This window comes from Pseudophryne corroboree, chromosome 9, assembly GCF_028390025.1.
Source record: "Pseudophryne corroboree isolate aPseCor3 chromosome 9, aPseCor3.hap2, whole genome shotgun sequence".
Classification (NCBI taxonomy): domain Eukaryota; kingdom Metazoa; phylum Chordata; class Amphibia; order Anura; family Myobatrachidae; genus Pseudophryne; species Pseudophryne corroboree.
Genome location: NC_086452.1, coordinates 430,715,082 through 430,729,829, shown reverse-complemented (window position 1 = coordinate 430,729,829; position 14,748 = coordinate 430,715,082). Strand labels below are relative to the sequence as shown.

General features: G+C 43.6%; 1 protein-coding gene and 1 long non-coding RNA gene across 3 annotated transcripts in view; one reads left to right on the top strand and one right to left on the bottom strand.

Moving 5' to 3' along the window:
• PDZRN3 (PDZ domain containing ring finger 3) overlaps nt 1-14,748 on the bottom strand; it is a 369,995-nt gene that overhangs the window by 251,931 nt on the left and 103,316 nt on the right. The window lies entirely within an intron of this gene.
• On the top strand, nt 9,994-10,540 carry LOC134957109 (uncharacterized). Its single transcript, XR_010186464.1, has 2 exons — nt 9,994-10,186; nt 10,300-10,540. It is a non-coding gene; the product is annotated as an uncharacterized LOC134957109 (long non-coding RNA).

Genomic DNA, 14,748 nt, shown 5'->3' with positions numbered 1-14,748 from the left:
AAAAAGGCAGAAAAAAAACTTTATGTACAAAAATATTTCTAGAGCAGTTCATAGTATGCATTATAAAAGTACAAAAGAAACAATATGCTAAACATAAAATTGGAAATACACTTATACTGCAGCCAAGTTAAAGTCTTGTACTTTCCAGAATATCAGAGCAGCTGGATGCGCCCCTCAACCTATAGCAGATGGGCTCACTGTGAATTTACCCCCTTGACTTTGGCCCAAAACTATGTTCAAAGCTTGAAGTCATTTATTATTTCGGAGTACAGACCCAAAATGATGTTCCTATACTTGAATGACTGCATTATGGGTATCCGGGGTCAGGATGGCGGCAGTCGGAATGTCCACACAAGAATGACGGCAGGTTCTGAATGTCGACATGGATATAGGGTCGACAAGAAAAATCGGTCAACATTCACAAATGTTAGTATGGTTAATTATAGCCATAGTCATTGTAACATGTCAACACCAGACTGTCCACGGTACATTTTTGTATTATTTTTAAAGTTAGGTTAAGTTTAGGGGTTAGGCTAAAATATGCAATTCCCCCACACTACCTCATTTATGAAGCATTTATGCACAATATCTTTGGTCCTGCGCTAGAGCACTGACATGGTCCGCTCAAATAAAACTGATAACTTTTTGCAGTGGGCACAGAGATAAATTAATCAGAGGAGCATGATTAACCGTGCAGCCTCCGTGAGAGCCAGAGATGACTTAATAACGAGCACATTATACCACTTAATGAGAAATCCAATTTAAGCCACACATGGTGTAAATCTTAGCACGCCTGCAACAAAATATATACTGTTACAAGGGATAATAAGTTTGAAGGCAAGTCACTGTTGATGTTGCAAAAACGTCTTCTAGATGAGGTGGTGTTACATGACAGTACTGTGGGACCCAGTATTACAGACCAAAGCTCATTAATGCCCAGTCCTTAAAGGCTAATGTGTTGTGAAGTATGCTTGCACTATATACAAAATGTTAATAATAAATAATAAAACAATTTTTAAATGTACCTCACCTAAATCTGTCACCTGATATTTGAAAACCGTAATTTGGATTTCTAAATATGTCTGTAAATGTTTTTTGTTGTTTTTGTTTTGGCTTTTTTTGTAATGGAGCCTAAAACAGACCGGCAAAATTGTGGTTCTATAGCAGAGGTTCTCAAACTCGGTCCTCGGGGGCACACACAGTGCATGTTTTGCAGGTCTCCTCACAGAATCGCAAGTGAAATAATTAGCTCCACCTGTGGACCTTTTAAAATGTGTCAGTGAGTAATTAATACACCTGTGCACCTGCTGGGTTACCTGCAAAACATGCACTGTGTGTGCCCCCGAGGACCGAGTTTGAGAACCTCTGTTCTATAGGATACTGACAGGAAGTCTGCTGTGTGCAGAAAAATATCTACCCCCAGCTTACAGATTTCCCTGTAACATCTCCATGACTCCCTGATCCAGACACTTTTACATGGGTGTAGTACGGTATGCCGGCGCTCAGGCTCCCGGCGACCAGCATACCGGCGCCGGGAGCCCGACCGCCGGCATACCGACAGCGGGGCGAGTGCAAAGGAGCCCCTTGCGGGCTCGCTACGCGCGCCACACTATTTTATTCTCCCTCCAGGGGGGTCGTGGACCCCCACGAGGGAGAATAGCTGTCGGTATGCCGGGTGTCGGGATTCGGGCGCCGGTATACTGTGCGTCGGGATCCCGACATTCGGCATACTGAAGACCACCCCTTTTACATATGTGTTAGTGAACATTAATTACAGTTGTAGCACTTTCTCTAGAAAGTACATTGTGCTAGTGACCCTTTAAGGGAGAATGCCCTGGCCACTTGTATCATCTGCATCAATTTTAATGTGCTCATGGATGAAATAGGTAAAACCCAGCTATATAAGAAGAGCACTACATAAAAGTACAGTACGACAGAAGTGTATCAAATTCCATGTTTTAAAGCGCTATGTTTCCCTGGAAATAATGGGATCCGGTCTTTAGGTCGATAGTTAGTAGGTAGACAATGTTTTGGTCGACCACTATTGGTCGACAGTAAGTCGACAGGGTTTCTAGGTCGACATGGTCTAGCATTGGGGTTCGGTCACTGTACGGAGAAAACGACACCAAAAAAACATCAAAAACTCATGTTGATCTTTTGACCTGTCGATCTGGCATCCCTGTCGACCTACTTACTGTCGACCAATAGTGGTCGACCCAAACATTGTCGACCTTACATACATACCTCCCAACATGACCCTCTCCAGGAGGGACACAATGCTCTGTTTCTGGACTTTTCTCTTAATGTATGATTGCCAGCATCTGTGTTGAACAGGTTAATGCAGGCATTCCCAGCCACGGTCCTCAAGGCACACTAACAGTCCTGGTTTTAGTGATATCCAGCCTTCAGCACAGGTGACTTAATTAGTAGCTCAGTTATTTTGATTTAACCATCTGTGCTGCAGCCTGGATATCACTAAAACCTGCACTGTTGGTGTGCCTTGAGGACCGTGGTTGGGAATGCCTGGGTTAATTGATAAGAAAGGTGTTTCAGCACAGGTGATAGCAATCATACATTAAGAGGGAAGACCAGGAGCAGAGCATTCGGTCCCTCCTAGATTCTATGGGTTAACGTGTATTAACACAGTAATTTACTGGGTTGAGAAAAAGGGGCTGTAGTTTAATATCTCCTGGCGTTAAAACCCAAGGCTACCACCCTTTTTCACATGTGGTAAATTCATACTTGCCTACCTGACCCACTCCATGAGGGAGAAAATGCTCTGTTCCTGGACTTTCCTGGTAATGTATGATTGCCAGCACCTGTGGTGAGCTAGTTAATTGATAAGAAAGGTGTTTCACCACAGGTGATGGCAATCATACATTACCAGGAAAGTCCAGGAACAGAGCATTTTCTCCCTCATGGAGAGGGTCAGGTAGGCAAGTATGGGTAAATTACTGAATCTAATTCTGCCCTAAATATGCTATTTGCCAGTACATTAGGACCAAAGGATTCCTCTAATTTTCTGATGTGCACTAACAATGCTGTTCTATACGGAGCTGAATTATAAATATGAAATAACATATTCTACATACTGTAGTCTACCTTTCCATTATATCTTTCAGTTCTCTGCAACAGGTTGCCCTGGTAGAAGGGAGATACTTTTGTAACAGCGCAGAGCCAGAGTGATTGAGAACAAGGTGTGTGAATTGGTGGATTCAGACAAGGGGCAGGGTAATTACGTCACAGCAGCACAAATAACTGCAAGCTCACACCTGTATTAAATCCTATTAGGGCACTGAATTCTGAGATGTAGTAGTACCTCCAGCTGTCCATACTGGGCTGGAGAAGTGCATAATCAATTATTTGTTAACAGCTGCAGTGGAATATCTGGCTGTCACTGAACAATATATTTTACCCCTAAGGTTTTAGATGTGAATACTTCAGTTTTATTGGTGCTTTAGGAAGCTATTAGCTAGGCTTTATCTCTTCAGTCTTCTGTAGCTACAAGACAGTAGTGGAAAACTGGAGATTATAACTGAGAAATCATAGCCCTCCCGAATATATCTTTCATGGGAACATCACTTTTATCGTATGAATTACTGACAAATGTTTCAGGCTTCAAATATTAGCCTGGTGCCACTACAATATGTCAAAACGTCATTTAGTGGTATATTATTTCATTAAATTAGACATGCTATTGTCTTGTGTTTCCTCTTTGTTCTCCTGCAAACTGCGAGACTCGCCAGCGCTTGAAGGATTAGTAAGATTTGCGTTAACAGCTGGCACACAGACCTCCAAGTGAGCGGAATGTTCTCTCATGACACAGATAGTGTTAGCGTAAATATAACTGTAAACAATATATGCTTTCTAGGACTGTACGTGATGTGTATAACAAAGCCCAACATCCATCAGAGAAGTACTTTTAAAATATATTGTATTTTTAATGGCATAAAAATAACTTGTCATCTTACATAGTTAAATGATATACCAATTCAGTGGTGGCAGCCATTTTGTCAGCTAGTCTTCACGCTAGGCTGTTTTAGCAAGGCTCTGCGCCCTGCCCAATTTTTAAATGGCAAAAATGCGCCCTGCCCTTTTAGCAGCGCCCTGATATAGCAGCCTGCCTTGTGCCTTCATTACCCACGGGCCGCAGTACCCCGCTGATGGGAAAGGTTGTTGTGCAGTGATCACCGCCGGGTGAATAGATGCCATGCACTTGCGCACAGCATCGATTCATAGTGAGGAGAGAGCTTGGGGAAAGTCCAGCATGTCCGTAAGTGCTGAACAGGCCCCCAAAAGTGATGACGATGAGGCCACGACCCCTCCCCGGCCAGCCTCACCCCATTTTCAGTTGCACGCTCAGCGACGCCGTCCCCATACTTCAGCGCCCTGCCCTGTCCGCATTCTAGTGGGAACACTATGAGCTGAATTAATATGTTTGCCCTGTGACATAGTGATGTCACTAGTACCAAACCTCCCAACATTTTAGATATAGAAAGAGGGACAAGGGGTGTGTCCATGCACCGATCAGGGTGTGAACAGATCATCAGGGGTGTGTCTAGCACTCAATGTGGGGAATTCAATTGTTTTTCCGGCATCCACTAGCTCAGGCATTCCCAACCACGCTCTTCAAGGCACACCAACAGTGCAGGTTTTAGTGATATCCAGGCTGCAGCACAGATGGTTAAATCAAAACAACTGAGGTGCTAATTAAGTGACCTGTGCTGAAGCCTGGCTATCACTAAAACCTGCACTGTTAGTGTGCCTTGAGGACCGTGGTTGGGAATGCCTGCACTAGATAGCGCCCAATGGTGCAATTCAATTGTTGCTCCGTAAGGGCGCGATTAGCCACAGGAGACACATATCAGCTCGCAGTCCCCGGAGGTGGTGAGCTGAAATGTGCCAAAAGTGACCCGTTTGGGTGCCCAAGCAGCACTTTTTGCACAGCGGCCAGCACTTAGCCATTTTACACGGCTAAATCTGGGCTGTTTGCGCACGATCAGCGCAATAAAAAGAAAACAATTGAATAGCACCCGGCGATCTTCTGTCAATTTAGATGGGAGATTAGGAGCGAGAAGGGGCGTAAAAACAACTGAATTCCCCCAATTAAGTACTAGGATGCTCTCAACTGCAAACGCCCATTAACAAGCAGCAGATGTGTTCAGCATTCGTTCAGTGTAACAGTGAACGGAACACGCCTCCCAACTTTCCCGCCGTGAGGCAAATATACGCCCAGTCTGGAAGGAGTGACATATCCCTCAAATAGATACTGTCCCGCCTAAAATCGTGACCGTTGTGAAGTAAGAGCTTCTGCAAGCTGTCTCATAATGGCTTCTTCCCGGCTGGGAAAGAATAAGGCAGCGTTCAGACATGATAATGAATGATCCTATACTGAGAAAGTTCTTTGTGTAGAGCCATTTATAGCCTTTTGTTTTATAAAACATAGCAATTTACATAAGCCTTGTTAATATTGGTCGGTGATAGTGATCTTGCATACCGCACAGTAGTCCTGCTTAACTCTGGCCATTCAGCAGCTCCAGCCCGGAACACAGATTTTAAAGTCTAAACGGCAACATGGAGCTATATAAAACTCAGCATTTTCCGGCATGTTCCATGATATAAAGCATTGAAAGTGCATCACTTGATCTGACAGCATGTGGTGTAGGCTTGGAATTCCTGGCACCCACTCAAGCTCCATTTTGGAGGCCTGGAATCTGGGTACAGCCATAATTACTAACAGGTGATATTAGGCATGCCGTTTCGTAAGCAGGAGGGGTAATCAGCTGCACAGCGGAGGCTGAGATTATATAGAACAATCAAACATTAATCAGGAGAAAATGGAGTTTGAAAGTTATGCAGTTTCTCGCAAACGTCTGGCACAAAGAATCCTGGAGCATGAAGCTGGATGAATTAGCATACACATCTGTTATTTACCCATACAAATACCTGCATCATCGGACCCCAGGACGCATTTAAGGTCATGTGCTGTCTAGTAAACAAACGTAAGAATTTCTATGATGGTCATGGCCTTTATTTGCTTTTGCAAAATATCACGTGAAGAAAACGCACATTCCGGACTGGATATTTCTAGGTCTTGGCATACTGGTTTAAATTAGTGTCACATTTTATTTATACTTTCTGCATTACAATCCTTTTCAATTCAACCCAAACAAGTCTGAAATGCATTGTTGAATTGCGACTTATTGGCTGCACTCTTGGTAAATATACAACACAACCCAATTAACAAGACATACCTAGAGCATGTGATCATAGCTTAATTATACAAATGTTTTATATAAACATTAACAGAGTCTGAGAGACGTGCTTCTGTGCAGTTATTTATAACTGCAGAACAAAAAAGTGGTATTGTGCAGTGATTCCATAATTGCCGACTTTTCGATTCCCCCCTCCGGGATGACTATGAACCGGGTCATTGAGCCGCATACCACCCACTTCTCCGGGGAAGGGGGCTGATAAAGGAAGCAGGGCCAGAACTATGGTCGCTAAGGATGCACCGATCAAACGCAGGAGCCACCCAGGTTAGCTATCCACACATTTGAACCCCCATGGGTGGGAAGGAGGGGGTGGGAGCTGCAGCCATTGACACAGGGGCAGGCTTTTACAAATTACTCCTGCCCAACCTTTAGGTCCAAGTTCATGCTGCTTGACTTGACGCTGGGACGTTGCTACGCAACTGAGCGAGTCGTTCACATAGCTAGTTGGCACCAGGACCCCTAGATACCCTAATGGCGAAAGGCTGGTGCACCGTCTCCCAGACTTTACCTTCACATGCATTCTGCAGTCCTAAACGTGCGTGCTGGATGTTTGTGGATTACACAAAGACAGATCAGATACAGATTGCAATCAGAGGTTCTTGCCACTGGCAGCACACAAATAAAAACAGGAAAATAAACTTCACGTAAGTCCCAGAGACGGTCTCAAGTATTTTTGTTAGTCATCGTGCAACATCTGATACCGCCACACATGTTTTTTGCAATGAAGTTCATGTAAATTTGCAGTGAGACCCAGATTTCCCATTACGCAAAGCATGCATATGTTGAGGAAAGTTAGGGCTGTGCGTTGCCTGGCTGCCATCTGTCTTTACATAAGCTTAACTATAAACACATTTTTACTGAATTGCAGAAGTGTTGTGGCTTTTGCTTTTACTCTGAAAACTGCTGGAATTTTTTTTTTCTGGACTCCGCCAAAAAATAAACTTTGATATACTGTCACAGCATGGCGTCTGGGGGCACATAGCACATATATTCTGTGACCTGCACTCCAAGCAGTTTTAAAGATAATGCAGGAATTCCATGCCTAATGCCATATTATTTAACTAAAGGGGAGAATTACTAAGATAAACGTGGAGAAGTGAGCCAGTGGAGAAGTTGCCCATGGCAACCAATCAGCTGCTCTGTATACTTTTATAGTATGCAAATTATTATTATTATTATTATTATTATTATTATTATCATCCTTTATTTATATGGCGCCACAAGGGTTCCGCAGCGCCCAATTACAGAGTAAATTATAAATGTTTCGTCAATGCTGATTGGTTGCCATGGGCAACTTTTCCACTGGCTCACTTCTCCACTTTAATCACTGCTTAGTACATCTTCCCCTAAATCTTAGAACAGGGCTAGAATGATAGAATTCAGCAACTCACGTCTGCACTTAGGGGTACATTTACTAAGCAGTGATAATAGCTGAGAAGTGAGTCAGTGGAGAAATTTCCCCATCAACCACTCAGCAGCTCTGTATCATTTTATAGTATGCAAATTATAGATGTTACTTCAGTGCTGATTGGTTGTCATAGGCAACTTCTCCACTGGCTCACTTCTCTGCTCTTATCACTGCTTAGTAAATGTACACCTTAGAGGCTAAGGAAGAGTTTGTCACAAAGTGGACGTAATTGAAGCTAAAAAGGACACAAAATAGCGTATTTCAGACAATGGGCCTAATTCAGCTTGGTATGCTGGAGCGTCGACCTGGTGTTGGGGGAAGGGGGGGGGGGGGGGTGCGGTCCGGACAACGGAGGCGTGTCTGGACCATTTGCAGGTAGGGCCTTGGCAGCTGCGTGACGTTACACACAGCTGCTGAGACCCAAAATATGGCGGCCCGGCAGATGCCTTTGTGCAGGGGGCTACCCATAACATGCGAGCACTTCGCTGTTTAGCGAAGCGCTCACATTTTAGCAGGGATGAAGGACTCGGCATGAGGGGCAGCATTGCCCTGTGCTGGGCGGCCCCCTGCATGCTAGTGGAAGGAATTGTCGTTTTGCGAATTTCCGCAAAACTACAACTCATGCCGAATTAGGCCTTACATATGCAATATAAAATCGTATATTTTACAGTTCAGAAAGCACGTTTCATTTGTATCAGTAGGTTGAAAATAATTATGCCACATAGAAACTAAGGCTGGGTACACACAATGTGACACATCTGCCAACATAGTGGAAGATTTGGTAAGCATACACACTTCCCAATCGGCCGGTTGATGTGTCTATAATGACATCACAACTAGGCGGGCATTTGGATTTGCCAGCCCAGCTGTGATGTCAGTCCCTGCAGCCAGATTATGGGCAGTCGGTGGGTTGCCGTACACACAGCCAGACATGCCGATGTGTATACTCCCACCGATGCACTATAGATATATATATTGCCCGTTCAATAAAATGGTGTGTGTGTGTGTGTGTGTGTGTGTGTGTGTGTGTGTGTGTGTGTGTATATATATATATATATATATATATATATATAGAGAGAGAGAGAGAGAGAGAGAGAGAGAGAGAGAGAGAGAAAATGGAATAAGAGAAAATCCCTGCGCTCTAGGAGCAGCTATAGTAAGTGTGGACAAGAGTATATCACCAATTACACTCCAGAGGGTTAAACATGCAAAAAAGATTTTTGGTACACACTTTCAGTAGCGCTCCATACATCAACAATGCCGTACAAAATATCAATAATAAGTTCTCATATGATTCCGGGTAGTTTTCCTGAAGCTTTCTACTGAGGAAAGATTCTCCAGTCGTCTCCGTCGGTTCAAATCAAGAGAGGGGATAGAGGGCGGGATGTATTAAAGCAAAAATGCGGTAAAACCCCCGAAAACGGGGGTTTTACCGCATTTTCATATTTACTAACACCCTACCGCCGCGTTTTCGGCGTCCAGGGTATCGCCATCTCTGGATGGCGATACCCTATAGAAGCCTATGGGCTTCTTTTCGCCGACCGCAGCAACCCGCCGACACCGCCGCAGACCCCTCTCCCCCCCAGCTTACCTTCCTCCATGATGCCCCGGACCCGGAAGGTAATCTCCTCCTCCCCCTAGCAACGCAGCCGGACGTCCTTCCGGCTGCAGGGGGGAGGAGGAGGAGGCGCCGGGGGCAGCCTGCTGCTGCTACCCGGCATCAAGGCAGTGTGGGGACCCCATGGAGGTGACGGAGACCCCCCGCAGACCACCTAACAGGTATCGTGAAGGGCCTCCGTCACCGTATCGCGATGTTGATCGCATATGTTAGTACATACGCGATCAACATCGCTGCGGTAACCGGCGAGGTGCGGTGATGTATGTTAATACATCCCGCCCAAAAAGAGAGAAGAGAGCCTTAGAGAAACCTTTATGAGAGTTTTCTCTAAGGCTTTATGTAAGAACATTGTGAGCACATAATCGACTGTTTATCACAAGGGTGACCCTATAAGAACTTTAAGAAACGAGCACCACCCATATGGAGGAAGATTGAGGATTTATCCCATGATATATACACTCAACTGGGCTAGGATATAAGAACTGAGATCTTCCTCTCTTCTCTCTTTTTATCCCCTCTCTTGATTTGAACCGACGGAGACGACTGGAGAATCTTTCCTCAGTAGAAAGCTTCAGGAAAACTACCCGGAATCATATGAGAACTTATTATTGATATTTTTTACGGCATTGTTGATGTATGGAGCGCTACTGAAAGTGTGTACCAAAAATCTTTTTTGCACATATTTTTTGGCTCACTGCTGATCACTATTTGGAAGGTATCATATCCATAGGATACCATAAGGACTCTGTATAGATTTCTGCATTTTTCACCTGTATTGTGACTTCTGAGGTCCTCCATGTGTGCATGAAGTTGCCGATTCCTCTTTTTTTCATACGAATGCTTCCCTTTTGAGCTCTTCGTAATCTGAGTTACCAGATTCACGAGGCTGATTTTATGCCCTTATTTCACGCCTCATTGATGTTTGGAAGCCCACGTATGAACCTATTCGGCCAATGATCTAGGCCTATCACTCTTTTGGATAGACATTATTATCTAAGACGCACCCCTGATGAAGTCTAGTTCCTAGACGAAACGCGTTGGGTTACTGTATTTCTTGTTGATGTTATCTCCGAATATTTAATGAGGAAGAATAAGGATACAACAGAAAGGTTGCCTTCTTTCCTCCATATCCCATTGATGGATTTCTGTAGGAGAAACTACATCATAATGTACATGTAATAATGATGGATATACTTCATGTTTCTGTATAATTGTTTTAATAAATTTTTATGAAAAGTACAGTCCGTTATGTGTTTTAAAAACCTGTATAAATATTGATTGCAAATCCTGTTAAGCAATAGTCTTTGTATAAGGGTATTTGTAAACCCCTGGGGCGCCATTTTTCCTCTTTTTCTATAATATATATATATATATATATATATATATATATATATATACACACACACACACACACACTTATAAAGAAATACAAGATTCAGCTGCTGTGGCTGTCACAGAAGAGACTGTAGAAATGTTTTCTATCAAACTTGGTCCTGCTATTTATACCGACGATCCATCCAAATATGTCGGTCACTTAACAGGTGTTATCTGAAAACATGCAGTCACAGACTGCAATGCAGGGTCTCTGGATAACCTCTGTCCTCGACACAATCATTTAGCCTCCAGACCTTAACATTATGCACTTGTCCTTTTTAATGTGGCCAGATTTCTGACTGAAGGGTAAATGATCCTCAAAGAGAAACAGACACATGCTCTGGTCACCTCAGTGCAGTAGCGGCGGCCATTTTGTTTGCTGAATTGTTGTTCATAAGAATGTAGCCAATTAATTTACCAGGAACAAGTAACATGAAACCGGCGTGAGGCGCACTGTGAAATAAACTCACACTGTGCAGCATATTTTACCATATATTTTCCCTTTAAAATCAATTCAATTAATATATAATTAACATGTATAGGTCTGCTGGCCAAAATGTTCTCCATGTGCTGCAGTCATCCTGAAGAGGCGTTTATAACTAAAACATTTTTTTATAAATCCCCCACACAGGAAAAAAAAAAAATTCATCCAAGCGTGAATTGAATTCAATAATTCACAATAGAACAGCAAGCATTTCAGAAACCACTAACATTGAAAAGGAACATCCGCTGTACATCCATCCGCTGTGCAGACGGAGAAAGTTTAAAAGCAGCTACATATTTAGGGCACTAATTGATAAAATGCTGTAGAGGCCTCATGCAGCGCGGGGATGAAGGGAAATAAAATGTGATGATTTAAGAAGAAAAACATTTTTTTTAAAAATCACAAAATTTTGTGATGTGCACGGTAACTTTATAAACTTGAAGTTCAAAGAGGATGAACAGACTGCAGAGCATGCAGACAGCTTATGACTGGGTAATATAGAAAGAAAGTGACAGAGTTCTGAATTGCGCATAGCGAATCGGACATGACCAATACAACGCTATATAATCTCCTCTTTTCAGACATCTCTAGCTTAATTTCATATATGTACAGTACTGTGCAAAATTTTTAGGCGGGTGTGGAAAAAATGCTGCAAGGTAAGAATGCTTTTAAAAATGTTAATAGTTTATTTTTAGCAATTAACAAATTGCAAAGCGAATGAACAGAAGAGAAATCTAAATCAAATCAAGTCTTCTTAATAATTATTTTTGCTCAGCATTCACTACTGACAGAGAGGGGAAGGGGCCACAGTAAAGTTGCAGGTATATTCAGGAAAATGAAACAAGTAAATCTCAAAGCTGAAAGTGCACAAATCTATGGGGCCGGATGGGATACATCCAAGGATACTAAAAGAGCTTAAAGAGGTGCTGGTAGCATCATTAACAGAATTATTCAACCAGTCATTAGCTACAGGAGTAATTCCAGTTGACTGGAAAAGAGCAAACGTAGTCCCACTGCACAAAAGTGGAAGCAAGGAAGAGGCACACAACTACAGACCAGTGAGTCTTACATCAGTAGTAGGGAAACTGATGGAAACACTCTTAAAAGAAAGAGTTGTAGATTATCTCAAATGCAGCAATTTACAGGATCCCAAACAGCATGGATTCATTGGGGGGGAGATCATGTCAAACAAACCTTATTGACTTTTTAGACTGTGTGACTAAAGTGATGGATAAAGGTGGAGCCATGGATATAGCTTATCTAGACTTTAGTAAGGCTTTTGACACTGGCTGATTGAGGATATAGGTAGACTAGAGGAATGGTCAAGAGTGTGGCAATTACAGTTTAATGCCCAAAAATGCAAAATCATGCACTTGGGTCTCAAAAATCCAAAAGCTAAATTCAGGATCTAGGAGTCACTGTTTCAGTTGACTTCACCACCTGCCTGGCATGGTCGCGTCAGATGCGACCACACCAGGCAGTGTTTTATCTGATAAACAGTGCTACCAGCGTCAGGGAAGGAAAACTTCCCTCCGCTGCTGCTGTCACCCTCCCCACAGTGTTGCTGTGCTACCGATCATTGCTGATCGATCAGCACGGCAAGAACCCCCCCCAGCGGCTGCAGACAATGGCAACCGCTTGGGAAGTGTAAACCCCACCAAGCCACTCCCAGCTCCCCTACCTGTGTACCTGGCGGCTGTTCGGGCTCTAAAAGGTAAAATCGCAATGTTACCGATGTTCCAATGGTCCCGATCGATGTTTATATATATTTTTTAACTAAAACCATTTTGTATAGAGTCAAATTCATATTTTTCACCTAATTCACTCATAAGAAAAACCTGACAATTTCTGAGCGTTTTTTGGGGAAAAAATCATCAGTTAAGTGGTTAAAAGTATGTAAGCAATGTAACAAAGTAATGAGGAAGGCTGGTCAGATGCTTGGCTGCATTGGGAGAGGAATCAGCAGCAGAAAGAAAGAAGTAATAATGCCTCTGTATAGGTCGGGTGTGGATCATTAGATCGACAGTGTCTAGGTCGACAATATTTAGGTCAACCACTATAGGTCGACAGTCACTAGGTCGACAGGGTCAGAATGTCGACAGGGGTCAGAAGGTCGACAGGTCAAAAGGTCGACATGAGGTGGGGGGGGGTTGTGTTGCTTTCTTCGCTCACCATGCTTCAGGCAAGGCAAGGCAGATTAACGTTCCAATCGTAGTCCTCGTGGATCGTTAAGTATGAAAAAGTTAAATAAAAAAAATAATTTTTTAAAAAAACCTCATGTCGACCTTTTGACATGTCGACCTAGAACATGTCGACCTTTTGACCCTGTCGACCTAGTGACTGCCGACCTATAGTGGTCGACCTAAACATTGTCGACCTAGACACTGTCGATCTTCAGGCCGGATCCCGTATAGGTCATTGGTACGGCCTCATCTAGAATACTGTGTTCAATTCTGGAGGCCATATCTTCAGAAGGATATTAATACATTAGAGACTGTACAAAGAAGGGCAACTAAAATGGTGCATGGCCTACATCACAAAACTTACCCGGAAAGACTAAAAAAATAAGAATTTACTTACCGATAATTCTATTTCTCGGAGTCCGTAGTGGATGCTGGGGTTCCTGAAAGGACCATGGGGAATAGCGGCTCCGCAGGAGACAGGGCACAAAAAGTAAAGCTTTAGGATCAGGTGGTGTGCACTGGCTCCTCCCCCTATGACCCTCCTCCAAGCCTCAGTTAGGATACTGTGCCCGGACGAGCGTACACAATAAGGAAGGATTTTGAATCCCGGGTAAGACTCATACCAGCCACACCAATCACACTGTACAACCTGTGATCTGAACCCAGTTAACAGTATGATAACAGCGGAGCCTCTGAAAAGATGGCTCACAACAATAATAACCCGATTTTTGTAACTATGTACAAGTATTGCAGATAATCCGCACTTGGGATGGGCGCCCAGCATCCACTACGGACTCCGAGAAATAGAATTATCGGTAAGTAAATTCTTATTTTCTCTATCGTCCTAGTGGATGCTGGGGTTCCTGAAAGGACCATGGGGATAATACCAAAGCTCCCAAACGGGCGGGAGAGTGCGGATGACTCTGCAGTACCGAATGAGAGAACTCCAGGTCCTCCTTAGCCAGGGTATCAAATTTGTAGGATTTTACCAACGTGTTTGCCCCCGACTAAATAGCCGCTCGGCAAAGTTGTAAAGCCGAGACCCCTCGGGCAGCCGCCCAAGATAAGCCCACCTTCCTTGTGGAATGGGCATTTACATATTTTGGCTGTGGCAGGCCTGCCACAGAATGTGCAAGCTGAATTGTATTACACATCCAACTAGCAATAGTCTGCTTAGAAGCAAGAGCACCCAGTTTGTTGGGTGCATACAGGATAACAGCAAGTCAGTTTTCCTGACTCCAGCCGTCCTGGAACCTATATTTACAGGGCCCTGACAACATCTAGCAACCTGGAGTCCTCCAAGTCCCTAGTAGGCGCAAGGCACCAAAATAAGCTGGTTCAGGTGAAACACTGACACCACCTTAGGGAGAGAACTGGGGACGAGTCCGCAGCTCTGCCCTGTCCAA